Source organism: Anticarsia gemmatalis, chromosome 12, assembly GCF_050436995.1.
Source record: "Anticarsia gemmatalis isolate Benzon Research Colony breed Stoneville strain chromosome 12, ilAntGemm2 primary, whole genome shotgun sequence".
Classification (NCBI taxonomy): domain Eukaryota; kingdom Metazoa; phylum Arthropoda; class Insecta; order Lepidoptera; family Erebidae; genus Anticarsia; species Anticarsia gemmatalis.
Window position 1 is genome coordinate 7,744,015 of NC_134756.1, and position 24,069 is coordinate 7,768,083.

Consider the following 24,069-nt stretch of genomic DNA (forward strand, 5'->3'; position numbering starts at 1 on the left):
CTGATAACTTGAGGAAGGACTCTATAATGTACATATAATTGTGTATAGGCTATTAAATTATGCGTTGTTTGGGTAAAATGAAATAGAAGTACGAAGTTATCTTTTGTAGCTGTACGGCTAACGCTTTGCTTCAAGCATGTTCTGCGTTTTGTAAGATTTGTATTTAAACGCAATAGATTTTATGTTTATTCTGGAATTGAAGTTCATATTCAATGTTTAATATCCTTTGCGAATAAAAACAGATATCTTTATTGTATGACATTGCAAACGCGTATTAAAACGTTAGATATAAATAAATTGTAAGAAATACTGTACAACATAATAATACACACTAGTGATCTTTAACACGGCAGTAACCGTTGAACGTGGCTTTGAATTGTGCCAAAGCAATTAGTATCGGTAATGTTTGAAGTCATGATCTTCAAGGGAACGATCCTGATGAGAGATCAAACAATCTTTAAGATAAAGGATCGCTTGTTCACGATTTTTGATGTACATGTTCTACCACTGGCGTTATCATAATCTTTAATTGCCAAGGAAAAATCGCCTCCAGAAGGTTTCCGACCAATGAATTTCTTGTGAAATTGTCGCTAAATTTAATAACCCAAAGTATTTACTTGGACTATCACTATTCTTCCAACCATCCCCTAAACAGAATAATCATGTCTTAAAAAAATCTATACGAAAAAGGCTAAAATCACGAATTCACGACTTCGTTTAGTTTTGTCGCATTAATCCTGCAAAAAGCAACGTCTATTTCTATTGTTTTTTGCCGTAGTTCAACTGCAAAACTCGGTCGTTTCTTTCCAGACTAATCTAGTTCAGAGCCGACTTCACAGCGAAAATCTGTTTAAGCTATAAAGTATCATCAAGCTTTGGAGGTCGTCGCCGTATATTGTATTAACAAACTAGGATATTTACAGTATAAAATGGCCTTGGTGAAGACACAGTAATTGCGAGAGACCCGATTAAGGCGCTTTACGACGCCGGCACTCCGTCGCTAAGATTTATAGACCACAACTCCCGAAGTATTAAGTTCCTCCGTCATTCCCCACATTGTGGAGCAACTTAATCTGTTCTGTGGATGTTCATACCTACGCATTTATATGGAATTTAACGAGACATATAGAAATGAAAATGTTCAAATTTTGTTACAGAGGGCTAATTGGAATACTTAAATATAATAGTTTCAAAGATTATACACAATATTTAAAAAATATTTTCGTGTGTCTACGAAAATGGTATGTTGGGGCCTGGACAAACATATACATATACAGTATAAAATAGCATTTCCGTGAAAATTTATTCACTCATTTCTGTGCACAAAACTTCAAATACATAGGTAGATAGATATGTATAGTACAAACCATGAAGCATGATTATCGATGCACATATTTAATCTTAAGTGCTATTTAGTTTAACGTGATTACATTTTCAATGACTAGGGAATTCCCCGAATAATAGACCGACCACCTAAGAAACCGCATATGAATAAACGATTCTTAAGCGAAGACACGTTTTAACATTCAGCTGATATACCGGTGCATTTTATGATTTTCTGCATTATATTGTGTACACTCATTTAAAGCAGTAAATAACTTGATCAGTACATTGTAGGGTAATTTATTAGCATGAAATCGAATGGTGGGCTGTAAAACTTTAGCAACATTGTTTCGTTATATCCGTAGTTTAGATACCTTGTATGCGACGCCGTAAACAACCGGCGTTATTGCCGATACTCGGGTTACATTACAATGTTCACCATTTACATTTTAATCTTCAGCCCTGTCTTCTACAATACACATTTTCACTGCAATGCCGTCAAACTGAAATTCAAATTTGTTTTTTAAACAAATGAACGGATGTGATAATATGTTAAGTTCTTTTGTGTACTTTTTGCTGCATTGTGATCAACAACATAATCACTGACAAAAATGATCAAACAATTTAATAAACCCACATATTGTATACGAGATCAACAGTGTAGGAGTGAAGTTATATTCACTTTTTTATATACTTCGTCAATGTCCCTTTTTATGTGAAAATTATTATCCATGAATCCGTAATATTTGCTTATTGTAATGGAAATCCATTAAGGTTGACGCCCACGCCAGTGCCACAGTGCGGTGTCTACACTCTAGAGAGAGATTTATATAGGGCACGATACATGTTGTGGCGCCAGATGTGGGTCACCAGCTCTCATTATGTGACTTGACGACCACGGTTCATGCACACATTTTACGACTGACTTTGATTATCGTTTTATCATTACGCCCCATTCCCAAAGCGCAGACGGTATACTAATTTTATTAGAAACAACTTCGAACTCAACAAGTAACACAGTAGGAAGCGCAAAAAGTTGTAAACATAAAAAGTCGCTGCTTCTTTTAAATAATAGACCAACATTCTAGCTAAACACGTATCCGAAGCAGATAAGGAATCATCACACATTATTCTAGTTTTTGTTGTTCCTGCGTTTAGTGCGATTGGACGCGGTCTACCGGTCCTAGCTGCGCGGCTAGGAAATTTAAAACAAGCCGCTCGAACAGGAAACACCAATACGCTTTATGTTCTAAGAACACTACGCTGTCTATAATTTGATTACTATTCATTTCATCTCACGCGATCACAGATAAAATAATAATCAACAAGGTCACTCCTAAGTCACCTTGCATGATATTGATTAATGGGAAGTTCTTAATATATTGCTCACGATTGTGATTCTTGAATCAAAAAAATATTCGTTTACATTAACATCGACAATAATTAATAGGCGTAGTGATAAAACCTTCTGAAGAGACCTTTAGATTTGTTCAATTAAATGTTAAATTAAGAGTGGAACGTTGAGCAATTTTGTTTACGCAGAATTCGCGGGCGCGTGTGAAAATCGAATCCGCTTTGATGGCTCGTGAGTAGCGTCGTGACGGCTCATCTTGCGGTAAAGCGCAGTGCACAGACTCATAGATATTTAGTTACGTAATGAGCGCGCCGGTAGGTTTAGATCGTTACCTCTAAACGTGTGGTTGTCTGCGGCCGTGGTCAGTGCACATCGGTGTAGGCGTGGCCTCGGTTCGCGAACTAGCTCTCTGATTGGCGGAACATAAAAGGCAGTTGCATTTCACTTCGTACTTGCTATGAATGCTAATTATGAGGCTAATTTTTCAAATTACGCACAGCTAGTTAAACTGTGCGTTTGGCACTTGTGTTAGCGTACTTAGCGTATTTACACTTGCAATTATTGCGAATTGTGCGTCATGTAATTTATAGTTATTATGTGGGCGAAGTGAAACAAAAGATTCGTTCACCTCGCATAACTAACATTCCGATGCAAAATAGCTGACGTGCTTTAGAAAATAACACTCATTTGTAAAAGTCCAGTTCATCATATTTTAACTGGCAGACGCATATATTTTACTTGTTATATCTACAAATGTTTATTAATATTTCCTTGTCCTGATTAGCTTCAGACTCTATGATAAATTGATATGATAAAAATAACATTTTTATTATACGTTAGTCGGAAACATGACTTAATATTTGTTAACATTAGATAATAATAAGTTTGTCTTTGAGTTCTTTCGGAATAGCAATACAGACATATCCCATTAAGAAATAGACCAATATAATACATTATGGTAATAAAAATAATGTATGTGGCGATTTCTTTGATTCTTCGTGTCAAACTCTGAGAATCATTTGTAACATTTAATTCACGCATCATTATCATCACCTAAATCACTTTAATGGTGGATACCTGAACACAAACTAGTAAAAATATTTCATGTAAATTTAACTCAACAACAAGAATCAATCATTCTGCGACTCTTTACTATTCTTCAATTTCCTGGCATCTACCAAAATAATAATAAGAAAAGTAAGTGTTATTCTAATGCTCTACTTTTTTTATCTCAAAGAAACTGAAATTACGTCCACATGAGTTATGTAAATTGGAAGCAACTCATGTAGTTCTCAACGTTTCAAACGCCTCGACATTTTCGTTTTCTTTCAAGAACCTAAGTGCTAGAATAGTTAGTGCTACACTCTTGAACAAGACTACAATTCATGTTTAGCATTACGTTGATAAATACTGCGCCTGCTTTACCTATCTAAATAATAATTAAGTACGCAACACATGAGCACCTACGTAAAACTACTGAAGCGTATAATTAAAGCTAAAATACCGTTTTGACTTTCCTGTATCGATACCAAATGTACAGGAAATTATATTAAATGTTGTATATGGATTTACCTGCGTATCAATCGTTTGCTGGTTCCTTATTGAAGAATAGGATTGTGTTATTTTTGTTGTTAACGAAATGTTGGACATGAATTATATTAGTAGCGCTATTTAAGCCAAACATATTTGCGCAAATTTAGTCTATTTACGGAGTTCAACATTCGGTGATATAGTGTAAAAAGATTCTCGAAATCATCGGCATATAGTAGAGTATGCTTATAAATTTTACTACTTGTAACATTACAATTAGAAATCAATCTATTCTCAAGACGATTCAATGCGCTGTATGGTTTATCTCCCGACAGAGATATGAAGACTACGTTTGATTTGACTAGCCAAAATAACAACAAGCGGTCCGTCGCAGCCTCGACAAAAATACAAGAGCAATGTTTTCGGTTGACAATGAGACAAATCATAGACAAACGAATAGAACAAAGGGTTTCAATAGATAATAGAATAGAATAAAATCAAAACAAACACGCTATGAATATTTTCAAACTTGTCTAAACAACGTCCTCTTGCGATTGACAAGCACTCATCTATATGTAGAATATAGAATAGTGTTATTTTAAAACAACCACCCTTTTACACGACTGCACCGTTGCCTAGCAAATGTTTCCATCAAAATGCTAATACTTACTATAGAATATTTTACGCAAATAATGTTAGCCGGTGTGAGATTAGCAAATGTATAACCTAAGAGTAAAATAATAGGGATAGTTTGTTTTTTGTAAGATAAAGAAAGCAACTGCAATCTAAATAACTTTCGTTACAATACAATGCAGACATAATAGAGACTATTATGATGAATCGGTAAATTCTGATCTTTAAATTAACAATTGAAAAATTTATCAAAGGATAACTCATGTAACTCTGCCTTAAGGGCATTGAAGTTGTTTAAAAAATGTCTGGAATCTTAGGTTATTCGTTTACCTTAACGACCTACCTAACAAGGTAATAAGTCTCTTGCTGAACTTTACACATCGTAAGGTTAGTCTGTAGCGTATTAAGTAAATATTATTATTCAACATGTGGCTGTATTATTCCATACAAAGTCACAACTCAACGTTAATAGCGAAATAAAAACGTTCGTATCTGCCTTCATCTCTCTATTAGCAACTAAATAGAGTTTAATATCACCCATGGTGAGTAAAAAAACCATGAAACTGTTATATAAACGGCCCTGAATAACATAAATCGATATGCAATCGTGCACAATGTTGAACTAATGGCGAATTGATGGTCAGTCTTGTAAATTGCTAAAAATACTGTTTTATATGCATGGTCGTTGCTTTAATGCGTTTTTAATTTAACGAAAAGTCACGTTTAGCCCTTGGTGGTTTTGAATTAAAGGGTGTGTTTGTGGTACTCTGAATTTTTTTAGAGTCGTGGATCCTGATGATTTTTGTTGAATGTTGGTGCGTATCACATCAGATGTATAATTAGAGGCGCTTTGAAACGAGTCCGCATTGCCGCTGCCATCACTGCGGTAGCATATAGTTTATTTTTTAAATTGATAAACAAACACACTGGAGCTTCAATTCTCTTGTTTATTATCTTTAGTGACGTTCATCAACATACCTGTTGTACCTATGCATGTAACAACGTAATGTGACGCCTGAAGCTTACAAATTGTCTAACTATTGTGTCACAATATTTTCCTTCACCTTCTGACCTGGCGTCTCTAAATTATGTATTAACGTTTAAAACACGTCACAACATATCTAAGCTCACTCGACAATGACATTTTTCGTTGCCAGTAACAAGGGTAACCACTTAAGCCTTTAATATATTCGGAAATGAACGCTCGATCTAGCAAATTCTTTAGTTATTTGAAGCTTTGTTGTTTAGAAACTTGAGATCGTTCATAGAAACCAAAACAAGCTCGGTCCACAGCTGCATTTGGTTGCATTCTCCGTACATGAGTACCTGACTTGCAAACAGAACAAAATATTATATTTTGATGAGTCGACAGGGCATTCCCCTTTCTAAGTTTATACAAGAGCTCTCCGTATTAAGACTAGGTGCGATGCTGTTAGTTCCATTGTTTCTTTATTCATGAATTGCACATTCTTAAAACATGTTAAACAATATTATATTTGTACGCTGAATAGTTTATTGCGGTTCTAGGAAAGTGTAAGTACTTACGCGAACAGCCCGCATTGTTTTCGTGACAATTGCATTAGAATTCAGGTGTTCGTGAATATTTTAGGTTGATAAAACTAATTTTCTATTCATTGTTGATAAAAATAAACCGAAATGTACGCTTAGGTTTGCTATTTATAAAGTTACATATAATCAGGAATTGAATACGGCAGGAATGTGATTAAAACAAAAAGAAAACAAGTAAATAAAAAGAATAAATAAAGACAACATTATCAACAATATTTTACAATTTATTTGTAGTAGTTCGCCTGGCAGCATGCCCGTGTAACTATTATTTTTCAAAGGAAAATACAAAAGCAGTTTCTTGTTAATGGATTGAGAGAAAAACTAATTCGATAATTATATAATTAGGTTTGTCATAACTTTTTAAAGATTTTAGAATTCAAACCTTTTACCAATAATATTTAGGAAATATTTTGCATTTGTTTCATCTCATTCAAGCATACCTTAAATCTGAACTTAAAGCAATACAGAATTATTTTCTTTCATGTTTTGTTTGGTGATATCAATTTAGTTCGTCAGTAAAAATCAATGACCAATTAAAAATTTATTGGCTTTTTAATAACCGGAGGCTCAATAAAAAAGCTTAACAGAGCATTGACCTACTTCACTGAAACTCAATTCTTACGAAATCGGATCAAATTGGTTACAGAACGTTCTAAGCCCCTTTTCATTACTACGCAGTACGCCATGGTCGGTCCATTAAAATGTGCATCCCCGATTTCCCTCACACAAGTTTACCCATTCTATACCGTGCCCTATTTTCCTATTGTTCTGTTCACTTCATTTTTATTGTTCTTTTGTAGACTCTGCGATATTGCTTTTGTTTGTGATGCTATCTTATTCTTAGAACGTCAGTCTCGTCTTTTATAATCTGACCTAATTTAATTAATCCTCACAATTCTTTACTTCATTTTTTTTTTCTTTTTTCTGCAGCTATAAATACATCAAAAGTGATACAGTTGTTTTATGGGTACTTTGTCCTTTCAGAAATGCATTGAATCTTATTGACTTTGCGTGTTGACGCATCGTTTCTATTTTTCCCGTAACATATTCAAGAACACAGCTCAATACGACCTCAAAATGCACTCTAATCTTGTCCTTAATCCATCTTTGTCAGTTTGTTCATTTCTCATTCCTCTACCACCTCTCTAATAAATATCTATGTGTCCAGTTGGCGTCTCAATTCTTCATATCCAAATTCTATGCTCATTCGCACTTTAACTAATTGGAGATACGCCAAACAGGACCACCCATACTACCTGACGCTTTACGATTATTGAACCGCTAATATTATGCTAATACACTTAACGTGTGTGTATGTTTAGCGGAAATCTTGATACTCTTCTCTACAATTCTCCGTCGGGTTTCAATTTATTGTAATTTTATACACATTTTAAACTTTACTTCTTTGTATATGGGACATTGCCAAAAGCCCATTATTTATGATCGGATGTGTCTGTTTACGATACGAAAAATTCGATCGAAATAAAATAGATGTGAGTTAATAAGTACGTGTGTAGATTGCTAGTCTGACGGTGTTGTAAAGTGATAGACAATTTCTTATAAGAATTTAGTAAGTTATTATCTTGAACTTAAATACTTAAGTCTTAGCACCTTGACAGCCTGACATTGATGTAGACAGACAGGGTTAATCACAAGCATGATTAACATAACACCATGATTTGACACTTTTATCACGATGTTCATTTTGAATATGATTGCGACGTTACACCGAGCTCACTATGTCCGCAGAATATACAAATAGTTTCATTTGTTTATGTTATAACTTTATACCTATATTATTTATTGTCGAATATATTACAATTAAAATACCTTCGTTCTTTGCACAAGAGATATCAATAAACTTAAAAATAACAAGTATTTGGTGAACAATTTGTCGAGAATTTATTAAGACAGCAACGAGATTCTGTAGCGATCGTGTAAATATTTAGAAATCTTTTTATAAATATTTAAGCCTATAACAAATTATATATCCTTTATGAATTCAAACGATTTTTATCGCGAACTGACGTATGAAGACGTCGTATCATAATTTTCAATGAATCGTATGAAAATTTTTCCTTAAAGAAAAATAGAACACCTGACATTTTTAAAGTTTCTAGGCATAAACTACCAAGCTGTAAGTCCTGAATTATCGAGAATAACTATGAACTGTTTTAATGCTTGGATAAGATTAAATACATATTTCTAGTTACAGGTCAAGTGATATGGAACAAACTTACATGTCAGATTTGTATTGTCTACGTGAAAATAAACAAACCAAGCTGTTTATATTACGTGTATTACATTATACAAGAGTAGATATTTTTTAAATCAACCTGCGCCTGACATTTGGCGTGACGCCAACACCCAATGTTTTGGATAGCAAGAAAGTACAACATGTCGAAAAGGGGGATTATTCAGTACAATAATTTAGAAAATAATGAATTAGTTGAAGCGTTTTGAAAAATACACTTTTAACGATCTTAATGCCCTCAAACACGCTACGATATATTATAAACGGATGAATTCAGGCAGAAATATTACTACGAGCCTACCAAAGCAAGAAACGATTATCAGAAGTAATGACTAAAGTCAACATTTATTATTTGCTCTAATGTTTTGTATTTGCATTTATTGTTAGGCATGCTTAAGTAATACTGGCAGCAGAATTTTAGCAACATTTTCATTATTCGTGTGGACATAAGCTGTGGCAAGAGTAGTGCACGTGCGTGTCACGGGTAACGTTCACACCCAATATACACATTAAAATTAAATAATAGCTCAAGGCCTACTGTTATTTTCGTTTTAATACAACAGCGGCTTTCCGTTATGCGTGTTGATCAAAATTTTAATTCACTCTATGATAGGGCTGTCATCCATTTATTTTGAATGGTCATCAGAAAAGTTTACCAGTGTCTTTGTAATATAAGTGTGGTTTTGGCGGTGTGTTCTATCTATTTTATGCTGTAATTTGGATTTCAGTTATTAGTTTTCGTAACAGCCCTATCCTTGTAAGCATCTTGGCACATCTTAAGGCGGGTACAGACTGCTGCAACGCAACATGCAATGCAACACGAAACGAGCATTGCATCAGTGTAGACGCGGGGCGCGCACAACGTGCGCACGAACCGCGCATGTACCTACTCACATCTGTTTCCGAGATGCGCGCGAACGGATCGCTCAGTCTGCAAAAGAACACGCATTGTTCTCATTGTCTTGTTCCATGTTCGCGCGCGTCTAGCCGTACACACCTCACAACCTGTCCACACTGACGCTCCGCGCATACTGCGCGCCTCTTTGTGTTCGGGGAAAAAACCGACAAATTTCGGGTCGCTACGCGCAAGAGTTGCAACAATCTGTTCGTGCGCGTAGTAGACGCGGTTCGTGCGCGCAAGGCGTCTACACTATGGGAATTCTGTTACTTTACATGATACATTGCAGCAATGTGGACCCGGCTCCATACGTAGCTAGTAAAAATCCTAAGCTCGCATATTAATCACAAAGTCGCATTATACGCCGACACCTACGTAAATAGAAATTGATTGATTTACTAATTACCATATCTATACATAATCGGTAAAGTGATTTATAAACACCAACGAGTTTGTTTCATTTTGGCCCTTCAATATTCGATACATTAATAAACATTTTTTCATCGTTTGTGATCTTTAACCTCCGTAATCCCGTGATATTGAATTTATAGATTAAATCATCGGTTGCACGTGTATATTTTTCTACATCTATAGGGTTTTTTATTGCCAACTGTAGGTGTTGTAGCCAATAAAACGTGCACAAGATAAATAAAATACATATCTAATCATGCGCACAAAAATAATTTAAATTGGTTCTACTGTTTTCATTGGAGCAGGATTTTTAATCGCAGCGTAAATTTCTCTGCGTAGGCAAACGTTGACATGTTATGACATTTTTGAACCGTATAATAATTTACGAACGCACCAATTTGAATTCATTCATTGAAACATTTATTCTATTGAAGTTTTTCAGAACGGGTTGTGGGCGGTCTATGATTACGTAACATTTGGTTAATGAGTTCAACGTTTCGGAACATGTAATTTGGAGCAATAAAATCTCCGTACTAGTGTTGTGTTGTGCTTTATGGCATATTTTGTTGATTCCACGAAGTGTCGAACAACATAACACTAAACTGTGATACGTGAATAGAAGTAAGTGAATCATTTATAAGTACACTTTACATTTATTTTGAGACAATAACGTAGTATTGTAACATGTAAGATTCAGCGATTGTCAATAGACTCAATCTGCTTTGAATAAAATGTCTGAGACGCTCCGATCGTTACTTTGTTCTAGTTTATGAACGTATTTAACATAAACAATAACTGATTCATATTACTAATAAACGTAATATTAGGGTAACGCCTAACAAATATTGCATAACGTAGACGTTGGCTAATACTGTGTAGGACTGTAGTCTCATCTATCAATGACGAAACAAGTTGTAATATATTTCACGATTTTCCGTTCAAAGATAATACATTATTATTATAAAAAATGTCGGTTTCATAATTTCCCATAGCTTGCAAGCGGATACGTGACAGCAAATGCTTGAAAATCTGTCAACATTTCACACTTTAGCTAGCCAATGCTCAGGTCCGGTTTTTCCACGCGATCTGAGGAAAAGCCGACCACAAAAAGATAGTAGGTAGATTTAGTGACACTTATTCGAGACATTAAGTACATGATATAGAGAGTACCAACAGTAGGTACAGATGAATTTGAAATACTTTTTTGCAAAACGTCTTTAACTTGCAATTAGTTTCTGTACATTCAATTTAATGTAAATACTCCAGAAATATAAATAATTATATTTTCTCTTACGATAGCATCTACACTACTGGCCAACTCTACAAAATTAATTTAAAACAGGCTTGCTGTTTGCAAACCTACCCGCGTTTATCATACAAATTGAAATTAATAATAAGTAATTAGTTTAGCAAATAATAGCGTGCCGTTGTATACTTATTTAGTCGGCCGACTAGGCGGTTCTCCCTAGAGAGGACCTTTGGTAATAAATTGCCTTCGTTAGCTGTCATAACTAGACTCGAAATATAATCAACCTAGACAATATACAAAAAGAGGATACTTATCAAATTCTAAAACATCGTATGACTGGCTGACTTTTCCTGTTGGGTTTTTAGTTATAGCAGGAAAGGAAAGTAAAGTGCTACGGATATTAGCTATTCCCAAATTTTTGTTTCTTGTAATCTATTTTTCTATGAAAATACCTAGATTATACTTTACAAAGTAGTAAAATTGTTAAAATGTTAACCATCAAATCATAAAAACCGCATTTTCATTGTATAAAATGAACAAAATTATGAAACGATTTCTAAAAATCTGTCTGCAGTCTCGTAATAAATCATATTAAGCTTTTTAGTGAAAACATGTGGAAGGAACAACGTTTTGTCACACCCACACTGTCTCTATGTTCAAAACAGTGGCACACATAAAATAAAACAACAATAAAACTAGAAAGTGACATGTCTATTATACTTTTGACGCCTTATCAGCTTTAAAAATGTATGTTGAAACTAAAACACGGGTTTAAATTGAATTAAATTCATGTTTATGTGAGTTTGAATCCAATATAAAACTTTTCGTAAAGGAAAATTCTACCCATTTTTATGAAGGAAATATAGCACAGTTTTGATTTGTGTGCTCCAGTTATATTATAAAAGGAAGGAGTGCCAGCCATTACTTACGTATAGTATATATATGACTCTACTTTACAGTAGTATACTCAAATGAGGAGTACCGAATAATTTATTCTTCAAATTAATGTAATAAACGCATTTAGCCTTCACTCACTCCATATTTTACATCGGAACACAAAATTATTTACATATTTATGTTTGTAGAAGAATAACTTAAACTCTTGAATACTCAAATTATTGTCATTATTTTCATCCTAATGGTATATTACGGTTAAAATTATAATATAGTAGTTACAACGGAGGGTGGGGCTTGCTTTACGGCCAATATATCTAAAATATATCCACGGAATAACGACAAAACTATAATTTTCAATTAAATTAGTCGACTTCAATCATCATTTACTGAATTATAATTCATTTTGATGGATTTTATGGCTAAATAGGCAACGGTTTTATTGTCAAGTCTCACGGATTACCATAATCAAAGAAATATTAGACACCTTTGTTGTAAATTTAAATTGAATTAGCGTTTTTTACTTTAAGTACAAAAAAAAACAGGAAAGGATTGATAGTAAAGATTTGATAAGATCCTAATCCTAAAGATCATACGCCCACGCCAAAATTTATATTCGGATAAATATCGGTAGCTTAATGAACATCTGTTATTTAACTAACATTACTATTAACTAACGTTTAAACTTTGCATAGTTAATAAAGTGTATAAAAGCAATCTTATATAAAAAATATTATTAATAACCGATGTATTAATTAGTAACATGATATTGTTGATGAGATCATTTTCAAACACACCCAAAAACTAAATAGAATTAAATAATCATCAACTGTCATTAATTTTGTAATATGTTATTTTCACCTCGCTACCGATCGCATCCTTTGAAATAGTGTAACTTGAGAAGATTACGACAAATACATCTATACTAATATTATAAAGCTGAAGAGTTTGTTTGTTTGATTGTTTGTTTGTTTGAACGCGCTAATATCAGGACTACTGGTCCGATTTGAAAAATTCTTTCAGTGTTAGATTGCCCATTTATTGAAGAAGGCTATATATCATCACGCTACGACCAATAGGAGCAGATTACCAGTAAAAAATGTTACAAAAACGGAGAAACTTTCAACCATTCTCTCTTATTTGACGCAAGCGAAGTTGCGCGGGTCAGCTAGTAAAGATATAAAAACAATGTCTGCCCACACGCAACCTTCACTTCGTTAATAGCTAGGTCTAGCTCAAATACTTTCAAACTGAATGCAAACGTGCTTACAACAACCTTCGTAAAATCAGCTGGGACTGAAATTAAACGCATGTCAAAAATAAACGACAGTTGATATGCGTATGGGAAGTAATGGCGCAATCGTATGAAGAATATTTTGAAGGCTAGCTGTTATAGTGGTGAATAAGGATCGGGTATCGTGCAAAATGTATTACACTTACTTCTTTTTATGAGATTAATGATTGTATGATATATTTACATTGAGTTAAAAGTTAAGTCCAAACTAAATTCGGTATGTTAAAACTAAAACTAATTCGAGATTTGTAGCCTGCAGGAATGCCTTATCCCAGTACAATTTTGGATCATAGGATACAGCTAGTCCCGAAAAACATCAATTAACATTACATATTAAATGTCTCTAAAGATTCATCATCATTTTATTTCATCTTATTACAGAAGAAAAATATTCGCATTGAAGTATATTAGTAAATAAAACGTTTCATATGCAGTAATGCGCGTGTGTGTAACCTAACAAATGAGGCCAAGCTCGTGATTGGCCACACCTGCAAGAGGTTGAGGACACCACTCAGGTTTTTATATGAATATTCCTAATTTATGAGCCTCTTATTTTTATATTACAAAATAATTCACTAGGTAGTTATCAATCAGTTGGAGATTTCCGACCTCACGCGCTTTGTGGTTACGTAGCCGCTTGAAGTGCGAACTTGAAGTAATCTCTGACATCTTTTACACAATTCCTTAACGAATGATGTCTATAGTGTGTCAGTACGCTATTTTGCACTCACTAATGATCGTTTCCAACAATGGATAAATAGTTTTCATTCTGTATGCTCGCTGTTGAGCATTTGCTACGCTTAACATTACATTATTCCTTGACGCAGTTTATAAATGAATTATTTTTACGACTTGCGTGAACCTCAAACGGATATTAAAATATTTTATACGGCGGAAATACCTAAATTATGTACTGGCAAATAAAATTACCATTTTATTTTCAGTATTTATTGATTCAATCCTGATATTGGAGTGTAATAAAACAGGAAATCTATCTTTGGCCGCCAGAAGTGTTAATAGACAAACATTACTTTTAGCATCGATCCGGCACTTCCTGACAAAACATAGAGCAATGTTGGTGCTAAGCAAAACGATCTTCGCCTTGCAAATGATCACTAAACGAAACATCCTGACAAATTGCATCCCTATCGGTACAAGGTTAACAAGTTCAGACATTTCCTTCGAACCGCGTTCAGTTGGGAAACGACATCGTTATCACTATCAGTCACCGGTGTCGTCGGGCGACAAATTGTTATTGAGCTGTTCTCGAGTCCAGATATTGTATTACTTCCAGCGCACGGTTATAACAGGGAGCTTTCTTATCGCCCAAACTCACTTTCCAATTAAAAGCCATTTGACGCTTTAAGTCAACACAAAGCTTAATGGACACGCTTGCTTTAGTGGAACAATGGACGGCTCCGATGTTGCTTCCACTGACCTACATTTTACATCATGTTGCTATACACCTATTATGACTACACGACATAAAAAGTATCTTAAACCTCACTCAGAAAGATGTCTTTAAACCCGAGAGTAAATAACCTCTTTGTTAAAATTATCACCGAGAAAAATAAAACAAAATGACTGATAAGTAGAACAGTAAAACAAGTTAGTAATGTCACGTACTCTGCAGCACAAGGGTTCAGTTGCAGGCTCATATAATCTGTTTTATAGTTAACTATTATATTTACCTCATTAGCTACATTCTTCAACGGCCTGTACAAATTTGTCGTGGCGTCGCGCGGCGCGTTTGATGTTCAGACGGCGCGATAATTACAGAATTAATGGTCTGATACAGAGAAGCAGTTTTTATCGCAATTAAGAGTGCGCTATCGATCGACCCAGTTGCGTTCAGCGTTGCACTAATTCACAAGTTCCCGGCCTTGGCGAGTATTGGAGATGCTTGTTCTTGGTTTTAGCGAGGAAACTGGAGCACGGTGTCGACATTTTATTTGATCTTCTGAAATTTTGCCTCTTAAACACTGGTACTTTCAATTTAGACGAGTTTTAATAGGATCTATGGAGTCCGTTCCAGTTATCCATAGGCGGTATTAATCACTCTAATTGGGAATCGCCCTCTTTTTATTTACACGAACGTTGCAAATATCCACTTAGCAAATAGAGCCTCGTTTTTCATTAGAAATAGTTGGGTATAATCTGTGAGGCGAAAATGGAACGCCTAAATAGCACGCAAGGTTAATGTGTTGAGTGTTGCAGTATATTAGAGGCGTCAATAAGCAGCCATTCCTGTCTCGACCTGTAACCTGATTACTGCGTGCGTCTCGGGTCGCGTGGCAATGACACTCCTTTCTTTATCTGCGCGGTATCTTTGATGATGTTTTCTCGTTCGGTTTCAATACAAACAATACAGATTTTGGCCTTGCAATGTTATTTTAGTGATAAAGGATAACAGCGTTTGCAGAAATCTGAATACTGACTATGTAGTACCACCTAAACTTACTTTTGAAAATAGTCATGTTATAAGAGAGCGCATAGAGTCAGCAATAAATCAGCCATATTTTAAATGTAGAGTTTGCAAGTAATGACATTGATGATAGAATTTAAGTGGCGTTGTTTGTTTTCGTCAGTTTCATCTGCCGACAAACCAGAATCGTTGCATGCTGCAATGGTGCGAACAGCAGCGGTTGTAAACGTAAATAATGATTTATGAAGTTCTTCAGCGACTTTACCTCTGTTTGTATTGTCTTGTGTGGTTAAGTTACTTTGAAATACGTATTTTGTTTCTTTTACTGCAGTTATTTGTATACCAATCAATTGTTGTTGTACAATATTTAACGATTCTGCTTAAAGATAAAATGAATATTTTGTTTTTCGTAACATTTCAGATTTAAACTTTCGAATGAATCTTTCATACGCTTTCCCTTCATTAAAATCCCATCGATTTTATAATTTCGTATTCAATATTTCAACACAACCTCCATAATCTTCAGTACTTACTTATTAAGCAGGTATTAAACCATCTTCTTTACGCTTACTTCAACCGTTTAATTTATTGGTCGTATCTTTATCACTTAATCTTAATTAAGCCCTGCTAGATAATTTTTATCTTGGAAAATTTGCACTTGCAAATGGCCGTCCGAGCCGTCTCCGCCTGACCTGTTTGTGAGATCTCAAATATTGTCTGTGTGCAAACAATCTTATCCGCGAGTCCGTTTACTTCGCTCCACATATAGGGGTATGTATGTGAAGATTTACTTAAACGTATTGGATGTTCATTAGACGATATTGTTAGGTTCAATGTTAGAAAAGAAGTCATTAGATCTCTTAGTTAGGTTAAAAAGTAAGAACTATGGGCCAATCAGTACCCAATTGTGATAGTGACGGTAATGATTTTGCTATTAGGTATTCACATAAAAAAATCCTCAAAATTAAATCAAAAGGCTGCTAGTATTTCAACGATCTGTATACTAAGTTACAGAACAAGAATCAATATTTAGTCATCAATTGCCAGATACTTAAATAACGAAGGTATTATAAACTGTGAATGAACCGTGACAGTGTGAATCAGTAATCCATACTTTTAATCGATCATTTCTATTCAATCATGTTCATGTGTCTATTATAGAAATTTCCATTTCCCTGCCCACGCCGCTCAATTTATTCAAAGTAATTTGTTTAATTTATTCTTATGGCTATTTGACTATAAATCGTGCTGCCGTAATGAAAATAAATAAATAAAGATTTACTTTTATTATTGACTTTACTGTAGAATGATTCGATTATATCAGTGGGTCTGGAGTTTCTGCTTGGATTTTTAGAAACAAATAGACTACGTTGATAAAAAAGTTGCGGAGGATATATTATTTTTAAATAGTGTTTTATTTTATTTAAATTTCATGTTATAAAAGAAGAGCAATACTAACCTTCAAGATAAAATGTAACATTTTATGAGGCCTTTTTCATCTAAATCACAGTTTCATCAAAGCAACAAAACATATTCGCAGGATATGAGTAACTATCGCGGTCTGTTTTATGAAGTCGTTGTATTAAATACTGCACATTAATTGTCAGTTCCGTGCAATCATTCCCACAACATAATATATATCTACGTTTATTATCTTTATGTTATTCAATACTTAATCGTTACTAATGACTGCTATTTTTGTGTAGGGTCAAACATTTCAATCAACAATATGATTTATTGTTGATGTATTAATAGGCGTGGGTGTCGACGGACGTCCTTCGGTACCCACTTGAAGTGATCGACGTCCACTCGAAAATTACCGAATACACAACACAAAAACAAACAGACTTCGAACTTCGGTATGTTAAAGTTATAATGCGTGTCGCAACAGTGCTCCTCCCAAATGTAGCTCTCGAATTGACCTTCTGTCAAGGGCACAGAACACTAAAGAAACATCGAATTGAAACCCAAAAGCGTTAATTTATTATTTCTGTAAACGCATGACTTCCGCCCTTTTGAGCTGTAGGAAGTGATTAAGTACTGTTTCAATATAAAAAATAACAAAAGTTAGAACGTACTATTCTCACGATCAAATAACACCTACCGAATAAACGTGTGCGAAGGTTTCTATGTGTTGATCGGATTTACTCGCTGTGACTTTTCCAGTTTATTTTCTTTGCGTACTGATTTCATGCGAACGTGCGGATACTCACGCGGTTGCACATCACAAGCTGACAGCTTCATACTTCATATTTTTAACGTCATGTTTGTCTAATTTGTTTATATAGTTTCCAATCAGCAACAGTTTAAAAATGTGAAGGTTTATTATACATGGTGCGAGTACAGGCACGTGTCTGTGTGTGTGGCTGAGTTAGTGTGTGCACATGTGAATGTTGAAGTGTTAAAACAAACGTACTAATTAACATCCATTCAGATGTGTGGAGGCCAAGTTGATTCATGTGTGCTGCTTGAATGTTCTTATCACGGATGTGTGCACTCTTAGCGTTAAATGCAATATGGTATTCAAGTCACCATATCGCTGCTTAGAAATAACTTTTAACGTCGAATATTTTACCATTCTAAGTGTATGTCCCCTTTTGTTCCGAAATTGTGACATAGTGACGATTTATGTTTGAGGTTCATTCAGAAGATCCGAAATCTCATTAAAGACTGGTGCACAATAAAATTGAAGATAATATAGAGATGACCTCTATATTGGTGGGAGCGCACTGGTAAAACGATTATTTTCGATGTACGGCTGCTATAAAAAATCATTGCGTGGGCGAAGAGGACCATTCATGAGTGTCCAGTTTTGTAATACCACTTATGTACCTATACTTGTTTATATAGTTATAAGCTGAGGCAAGACAGATAATGAAATTACATTGTGTTGTACAATAATGCCTGAAAATATTACATAACGACAACGACAGTTGTTCATGCGATGAGGTGTGTTTAATATGCGGGAAAAATAATACTTTTGGACTTTAAATTTACATTGCAATTTGTACATGTAAGATATAACTACTACGGTCTGCAAACATTATGTTGTGTACATTTCCATTTTTTCAAGTGCACTTGTTTCTGTCTCTCTCGACCAAATTTGTTTCATCACTTCGTTCCGTTATTATTTCCTTATTCGAATATAATTTTTTGACCGTCTCTGGCATCTGTATATGGAGAATAGACAATTCTAGAGTTAAACGCGTCCATCCGTCTTATGTTTATGGCAGTCTTTATTGGAAACCATCTTTGGACGCCATTAAAATTATAAATTCGCCCACAATCGGTATTTAGCTGCATTTTTCTCTGTCAATGACGCGTTAAGTTTTAATGTTATGTAAATTTACTCGTACTTTAGAAGTAATAAGTACATTCCATATATATTTTTATTACGTTCATTCATGAACAGTTTAACCTTCAGTGTTAAAAACACTTTAAAACCTGAGTATGTAAGCCCAATACATTAAGTATACAATTTATTACTTATGATATTGTATTTCATAATATGCTTGCTCTTTGCACGGTAATATTCCATGTAGACTATGTAGAGTCGCACTTTATTCAACAGTTTACTTCGGTCGTACACAATTTTTTCATTTAAAATCAACTTTTTTTATACCTGCAAGCGAGGTGGTAAATATTAATTAACTATAATCAAAATAGTTGTCTATTTACGTCAGTATTCCTTTAAATGATTGACACAATATTATAAAAGGCTGCCAAATCCATCATGCAAGTTGCACAACAAGAAAATATGACTACCGAAAAGTAAAAACTAATTTGCTTGCCAAGGAGTTATATTACACTTGCACTAGAAATACACGATACGATGTTCATCGATACTTTGTATTATATAATCCTGTGGTTGAAAATTCGTTAATTCTCCATTGTTCTATGGCATATTGTTTGGCGGCGGGGAACTGGCGCCAATGAGTGCGACGCGCGACGCAACTTGATATTAGACGAGCCATTCCCAATAAGTTTTAACTTCGACACGATAACCCACAAAATAAGGTTATTTTAATTGCGAAGTATTTAATTAATAGATGTTTTTGTTTGAGCTTTGGCTAACACGACCTTCTGAGTTTTAAATCTTGTGCCATTTGGTCGATCTTTTTAATTAAAAATCTGCTTCTGTCAGCTTATATGATTAAATTTGATTGATAATATAATCAAGCTATTTTCTATTAAAATTATTAGAATGTGGTATCAATTAAAAAACTCATCTCCATGATTATTTGTTGAAATAAGACTTAATTGACACTTATCAAACACTAATTAAAAATCAATCAACGCATGCTTATTATCAGCTTAAAATTGTTCGTGATTATTAAATTTTACTAAACGTGTTGGTTCCTAATTTTCCTCATTTGGGATTAAATATCGAGTAGGTAAAATATCAATGATAATTGCAAATGTTATCAGATATTTTGACTTAGTTCAGATTATCTTAATCAGTGATAGAACAGAATATTAATCAATTAATTCGTAAGTAGGCCGTACATGAATCATTTTCTTTGCATAATAGCACTTAACTATTACATAAATGCCTAAAAATTCAGAATTATTTTCATCGATTTTTTAATAACTATTTTTTATTTAACCTGCATATATTTTGATTCATTTTATATATTTGTGTTGCTATATCAAAACCATATAAGTAGCAAGACATTGTTTCCAGCCGTAACTCACATTTTCACTTACAACTGTTTTTTTATCGTATTGTTTATTTTCTTTTGCATCAGTCTTTCATTCCTTTTATTATAATGTAAAAGTAAATGTTATATTGTATCTATGTTTGTTTAAACTTTGCCGACGGCTAGCCATATGTTTGTTTAACTTTGAACAAATCAAAATGATTTGAATATTGCAAAGCACGGCCTGTTTTTATGATTCTTCTGTACTAATTCTTTTGCCTAGATAGGTAACATGTATTTATCTTATGTGTTGGGTCCTCTCTTATTAATATACTAGCTGACCCGCGCAACTTCGCTTGCGTCCTATAAGGGAGAATGGGTGAAATTTTTCCCCGTTTTTGTAACATTAATTACTGGTACTCTGCTCCTTTTGGTCGTAGCGTGATGATATATAGCCTATGTCCTTTCTCGGGTATCAAAATATCTCCATACCAAATTTCATGCAAATTGGTTCGGTAGTTAAGGCGTGATTGAGTAGCAGACAGACAGAGTTACTTTTGCATTTATAATATTAGTATGGAGTATGGAGGATTTATGTACTTCCAGTCAACACGGTTTTATAATAATTTTATATAAACAAAGCCATTCAACGTTTTGATTTTGTAATAACAAACCCTTGCTGATTAATAAGGGTTGTGAAATCCCATGGAAGGGTTGAAATACGGGGTTTTTTAGAAATGTTTTTTAATCAATTTATTTAGCGGGTTTTTTGTTGTTTTGCTTTTTTTTGAAAGTGATAAAACACAATGTTTGTACCTAGTAATATTATCAAAATTCAAATTCAAATTCAAAATTATTTATTGCAACAAACATGGTTCAGAGTTCTTATTTATAATACAGTTTTACATATTTGGCCGTTATAGGGACGCTGCCCCCGCCGCCGCGGCCGGCCCGTACCGTGCCGCAATACTAATATCGTGATATCTCCTAAACTATATGTCTAAATAACACACTGTAAACTGCAAAAATAATCTAAATTAAATGCTCGTGATGATGAACTTACTTATTTTGATAAGGATATATGTATTATTGGTTATATCACCAGTTAAACATCACCCAACGAATTAAATGTTTTTTTAATACAGAAAAGTAGTTTTTGTGACTTAAATAAAAAAGCTGGATATATGTCATCGCGGACTTTTTTGTAGAACTAATAAAGACTAATGTTTTTGCTATACATTGTTCTTACTTGTATCCAACGGTATAAGCGGCGCACGCACAAATGCAATCTTCAATTAGATTTTTTTTCTGACTTCTTGGACATAAATCGCTATAACTCAGCTAATATAGTTTCAATGTATTTCAATTATATATAAAAACCTGTCGGAGAAAATACTCTTTCTATTAGTGAAAACCGTATCAAAATCCGTTGCGTAGTTTTAAAGTTTTATGCATACGAAGGGACTACAGACAAAATGGGCGACTTTGTTTTATACTATGTAGTGATTCTTCGATTCTTCTCTTGTCCTTCTATTAACGTAATTATAGTTAATTGATTTCCATGCTTCTTGTTTTACTCTTGTTTCCGTACACATTTTTAATAATAAACCTGTATTACACATAGAATATTCTATCTCAACAAGATCAAATCTAAGAGGAACAAATAGCTATGTTATTAAATACAATACAGAGGTGTTAATTAGATGTCTTTATTATAAAACGATTTCATTCTTGACAATCCGCGAATGCCGCTCGATATCAATGCTGTCCCATGTGTTCGCAAATACCTATGTCAGTTATATTTGTTATCATCGCACTTCTTTATCACGTCTATGTGCCGATTTCAGATGCATATGTGCGTGAGAAATCTTGATAAGCTTTTTCTAGAGCAGGTTTCCGCAACATTTCAGATAGATTGGAACTAAATTATACTTAGCATAAAAATTTAATATTTCTATTTCGGTATTGGTGTGAAATATTTCAGTAATGGGATGTTATGGATCCGGTTCCATGAGATTATGTGTAAACATACGAAAATTACGAAACAAATCAAAATCACATGTTACTGAGAAATATCTCGTGTTTGACTTCATTATACATATTATATATTAAGAACAAACAAATATAAACGTTTAGCAGCAGCGTGTGAAGAAACATGTTCGTGAAGTTCTACTGGGTGCTAATCAGAAAAGGATAGCGTTTTGGCGAACATAAAATGTAATATGACGAGAAGAAGAATTCGTGAATTAACATCTGGCTCTTGGACCACTTTATAGCGAAGCGAAAAAGCCAAGGTCACGCGTAATAGCATCGCCTACCTCAGCACGTGCCGGCCGCTGTGTGCCGGCTGTCCAACAGATCTCTCTGGATGTTCCTGGCGAAGCTGTCCCCCGCACCGAGGGCTCGCTCCGAGAACAACTGGCAGCACAACCTCAGTTTCACTGAGATCAGGATGAGGAGTGCGAGCCGTATCGCGTCCGCACCGCCCGGCACATCCACTACACGCCGACCGATCAAAACATAGCTCTCACGAACCTTTTCGACACACAGACTCGATTTGCAAAATTTATTCATCGCATCCGCCGAAAACACGTATATTTTTATGAGCTGCACTGAAAGTACGCTCGGAACTGGGTGTCGACTGGGCTTCCGAATGTTTTCTTTACGTCCGACATATATTAGCACCAATAAACTGAGAGAAAAACACCATCCACGCTAATGCAGCTCGAGAGCCGCCGGAAAACTCGATTTCGCACGAAACACAGTGTCGAATGCGTGCGCTCGCCGGCCGCAGCACCGCGCTGTAAACAGAGAGCGCGCCTCAACAACACACGCACACATCGACGCGGCACGTATCGCGCGCACACATGCGCACTCCGTACAGCGCGCGCATTCTGGCTTGAGACTAAAATAGATATCACGTCAACTTCAACCAATCACGGCGCGGCTCCATCACGCCATAACGAGTTGTGATCGGTTGAGGCTCCATTGATAGATTGGCTACCACAAGGCGTTTCAATTCGCGATTAACTGAAAGTTTTTGATAAAACTTAACTGATATGAAATCTTAACGGTTGAAAACATTCGTTTTATCATCAGAATCGTAAAAAATATAAAGCAATCAATTCTTTGCACGATTTTAGAGATCAGAGAGCACCTGCTCAAATACTCTACGCAATAAAGTTTGGCGCGAATTCTAATCAAAGCGACCATTAAACAAGCCGTCTTACATTACTGATGTGTTAGACTTGGATGTAAAAATCCCGTATGTTGAGTATGAATATTTCGGTTTGTTGGACTATTATAAGAATAGAATAAATTAACATTTCCAGGATGTTTCATAAAATTTTACATGCTCTACAATTTTCAAGTTCAGGTACTGAAAATGTTATGGTTCTTTTACAATAAACCTTTAAGTTAATGATGCTTTTATTAAATGGTAGGTATAATTTAAAATCGGGTTTGGACAATACACACGTAGAAACACTGTTTTGCTTGTATATTGAAATCAGGGGTCACGATCACCCGTCTTTACATAATGCTGCTGGGCGAAAACGAGCTCTACGTCTTAGTTTTAAAGTTGAAGTTTCAAAAA

At 34.7% G+C, this 24,069-nt stretch overlaps 1 protein-coding gene across 1 annotated transcript in view; it reads right to left on the reverse strand.

Annotated features, from left to right (window-relative positions):
* Atf3 (Activating transcription factor 3) overlaps positions 1 to 23,291 on the reverse strand; it is a 45,464-nt gene extending 22,173 nt beyond the window's left edge. The window contains exon 1 of the mRNA XM_076120475.1: positions 22,793 to 23,291. The gene's annotated coding sequence lies outside the window, so the exon portion shown is untranslated. The remainder of the gene's footprint in view (positions 1 to 22,792) is intronic.
* Between the last annotated feature and the right edge of the window lie 778 nt (positions 23,292 to 24,069).